This window comes from Heteronotia binoei, chromosome 13 (genome assembly GCF_032191835.1).
Source record: "Heteronotia binoei isolate CCM8104 ecotype False Entrance Well chromosome 13, APGP_CSIRO_Hbin_v1, whole genome shotgun sequence".
NCBI lineage: Eukaryota > Metazoa > Chordata > Lepidosauria > Squamata > Gekkonidae > Heteronotia > Heteronotia binoei.
This window is the reverse complement of record NC_083235.1, coordinates 6,036,164-6,040,491: the sequence shown is the minus strand read 5'-3', so window position 1 is coordinate 6,040,491 and position 4,328 is coordinate 6,036,164.

Sequence of the window (4,328 nt, the reverse complement as noted above, 5' to 3'; positions counted from 1 at the left end):
GAAGTCTGAGGGGAGTGAGGTTGTATGATGACAATAATAACCCAAGAAGCCTTTTAAAGTAGATGCTGAGCTGATTTATTTAGACCACTTTCTGGTGATGTCAGGGATGTGGGGCAAATGCAAATGAGTGGTGCTAATGAGCTCTGGCACCTCTTTTTCTACGAAATGACCCCTGCGTGTGGGTGTTTTGCTCATGTGTGTTTTGGCATGTGTGTGTGAGCTGGGAAGGTATGGCTTCTTATGGCATGTATGTCTGTAGAGTTGCCTAGTGCCTCCCAGCCACTGATGGGGGACTTGTTTCGTGCATGCTTTGTGTGATGACATCACCTGCGAGTGACGTCATCGCACTGGCGACGTCGCTTGCCGGCCGCTCTAGGCGTTTCTGGGAAAACTCTATGGTTTTCCTGGACGCTGTAGCATTTTGGGAGGGAAAAACTCTGTGGTACCTATTGTACCATAGAGTTTTCCCTCCCAAATTGCTAGGAAAGGAAAGGTCCCCTGTGCAAGTACCAGTTGTTTCCGACTCTGGGGTGATGTTGCTTTCACAACAGACGGAGCCCTCTGCTCACGACCTGAGCTCAATCCCAGCGGAAGCTGGTTCAGGTAGCCAGCTCCAGGTTGACTCAGCCTTCCATCCTTCTGAGATCGATAAAATGAGGACCCAGCTAGCTGGGGGAGAAGTGCAGATGACTGGAGAAGGCAATGGCAAACCACCCTGTAAAAAGTCTGCCGTGAAAACGTTGTGAAAGCAACGTCACCCCAGAGCCGAAAACGACTGGTGCTTGCACAGGGGACTACCTTTACCTTTTTTGCCATTGCCTTCCCCAGTCATCTACACTTTCCCGCCAGCAAGCTGGGGACTCATTTGACCCACCTCGGAAGGATGGAAGGCTGAGTCAACCTCGAGCCAGCTATCTGAAAACCTAGCTTCTGCCGGGGATCGAGCTCAGGTCGTGAGCAGAGCTTAGGACTGCAGTACTGCAGCTTTAACACTCTGCGCCACGGGGCTCTTCGTGCCAGAGCATCCAGGAAAACCATAGAGTTTGCCCAGAAACGCCTAGAGCGGCCAGCAGGTGACGTCATTGCGCCGGCAATGTCAGGGGAGGTTCTAGTGCGGGCCGGCGGGTTGGGAACCTCCCAGGCGGGAGAACCTCCTGCTCGGACCGGGGGCTGGGCAGTCCTATATGTCTGGTATGCATAGAATGGAATCCACAGTGGACAGCTATGGATTCTGAGCGCATGCGCACATGGGAGGGCTGCTATCGTGGGAGGCTGTAAGCGGGATCCCTGCTCCCTTCCGAACTTTTGCTGCTTCTTGCTTGGGTGGGGGGGGGGCGGGAACCATTTTCGCTGGGCCGATGCCATTACGTCCCTTCTGGCAAAAAGAGACAAACAATCCGAGTAGCGCACACCACATTCTATTCTCAAACGAGTCAAACATTCACAAGATTCCGTTCTTAAATTGATAAAGGCGTAAGTTTTAAAGGCACGGTGACATCGGTAAACCCACAAGAGTCCCAATCTGCACCGTTCTCTCTTTATGTAGTCCGTAGACTTTCTACACAAGGTGGAGTCTTCAATAACGTCGGGATGAATCAAAGGAGGAGGAGTCGACCGATCAGCGACTCGAAAAGGAGTCCGGTTTCAGCAACGCCTTCCTCAGTCGTAACTCTTTACGGAAATCAACGCGCGCAGCTTCTCCTAATATAAAATATAATATACGCCGTACGAGACTCACCCATAATATATGATACCATCCCCACACAGAGACACTCCCCTTTTCTTTACCTCCCCATATTGCAAACGATTATTCACTAGTGGAGACCCCAGTCTTACTCTGCTTATAGGCCAAGCCTCCCAATGAACTCTGCAGCTGTCCCTATGGGTCTGCGTCCCTATAGGCCTGCGGTTACCGCCCGTCTTCTGGCACAAACCCAGAGCTGATGTTATTGCAGTGGGGCGACGCTCTAGGATTCTACTGAAGGCAGCGGAATCCCAGAGCGTTGCCTCCAGATTGATGTCACTTCTGGGTGTGCGCCAAAAGTGAGGTAATGGCGTTGGCATGACGGCCAGGGACACTGTCTGCCATTTCCCTGACTCTGTGTCCGCTTGCCAGTGCTCGTTCGGCCCACCCTAGCACAAGGCAAGATACAAACGCGGGCTTTAGGCCTTCAGACTAGGAGGCTTGTGATCAGTAGAACGATCTTCTGGGTGACTGAGCTCTGGTTTCCTTGAGCCAGCCTGTCATGCTGGAACATGACAATGCGTTCTGATCCTACACGAGGCTGAGGCGTGGCCTGTAGGCCTCACGACAGCCTTTCCCTCATGGACAGGCCTGGGGCTGGTGGCTTAATGGTTGTTTTACTGGTGCTTCCAGATGTGTTGGAGTAATAAGAACATAAGAGAAGCCATGTTGGATCAGGCCAGTGGCCCATCCAGTCCAACTCTCTGTGTCACATAAGAACATAAGAAAAGCCATGATGGATCAGGCCAATGGCCCATCCAGTTCAACACTCTGTGTCACATAAGAACATAAGAGGAGCCATGTTGGATCAGGCCAATGGCCCATCCAGTCCAACACTCTGTGTCACATAAGAAGAGAAGCCATATTGGATCAGGCCAATGGCCCATCCAGTCCAACACTCTGTGTCACATAAGAAGAGAAGCCATATTGGATCAGGCCAGTGGCCCATCCAGTCCAACACTCTGTGTCACATAAGAAGAGAAGCTATATTGGATCAGGCTAATGGCCCATCCAGTCCAACGCTCTGTGTCACATAGTGGTTAATATATGTGTGTGTGTATACACACACACAAACATGTACATACATACATATACATACATATATACGCACACATATATATACTGTGGCTAATAGCCACTGATGGACCTCTGCTCCATATTTTTATCCAATCCCCTCTTAAAGCTGGCTATGCTTGTAGCTGCCACCACCTCCTGTGGCAGTGAATTCCACCTGTTGATCGCTCTTTGGGTGAAGAAGGACTTCCTTTTATCCATTTTAACCTGACTGCTCAGAAATTTCATAGAACGCCCATGAGTTCTTGCAGTTTCAATCCACTTCCAGTGTTCTTGGCAACTGGATTTCCCTGTGTAAAAAGGCAAAATCCATTTGCTCTTTAAAGTGCATTGAAAGGGGATTTAAAGTACATTATTCTTTCAAAGTACATTATTAAGCTTTCACGCACATTGAATAATGCACTTCAAATTCCCTTTCAATGGACTTTAGAGAGCGTTGGCAAGTGGGTTTGTCTTTTTACACAGCAGCAGCCCGTTGCAAAGAGTTCTGTGGTTATTTTGTATGTATGTTTGTATGTGTATGAAGGGGCTGGTCTTAAACGGTTTTAAGTTTGCGGACTGTTATCTGGGAGAACCCAGTTCGATTCCCCATTCTCCACGTGCACCTGCTGGTGTGACCTTGGGTCAGCCACAAGTTCTCTCAAGAGCAGTTCTTTCAGAGCTCTCTCAGCCTCACCTACTTCCTAGGGTGTTTGTTGTGAGGAGGGGAAGGGAAAGGAGATTTGTAAGCCTCTCTTCGACTCCTTTGGGTAGCAAAGGGTGGGATATAAATCCAGGATCATCATCTTCTCTTCTGTGCATGCTTTAATTAGTTAGCTGACTTGGCAGCCCTTGTGATGGCAGAAAGGCAGGATGTACATTTTGTAAAATAAAATTGTTAAAAGTGGCATAGCTGTTTGCGCGAGACTCAAGTATTTCCTCTCCCTCCGCGGTCCTGCCTAATTGGGGTTTCCCGAGTTAAATGCTCAAGACTTTATAAGCTGGAGTAGGTGAGCCAAACACTTAGCCAAATGTGTCAGGAGCTTGTCATATATTTTATAAATAGCTGGTTAGGGTTGTTTTCAATTTCCTGCTGGAAGGGTAAGCGCTACAAACTCAATACATGTAGCACTTTCCAAAAGCAAGCGTATGGATTGAGAAACAGAGAACAGATTAGGAAACAGGAAAACCACCAGTCATCGATTACGAGAGACTTGGTTATATTGAGAAAAACAACCTGTTAGGTTTGGCTAAACCTAAATTTAGGATGCATTAAAAAAATAGTTTGCCTCAGATAGGGTTGCCAAGTCCAATTTAAGAAATATCTGGAGACTTTGGGGTGGAGCCAGGAAGCTTTGGGGATGTAGCCAGGAGACTTTGGGGGTAGAGTCAGGAGCAAGGTTGTGACAAGCATAATTAAACTCCAAAGGGAGTTCTGGCCATCACATTTAAAGGGACCGCACACCTTTTAAATGCCTTCCCTCCATTTGGAATAATGAAGGATGGGGCACCTTCTTTTGGGGCTCATAGA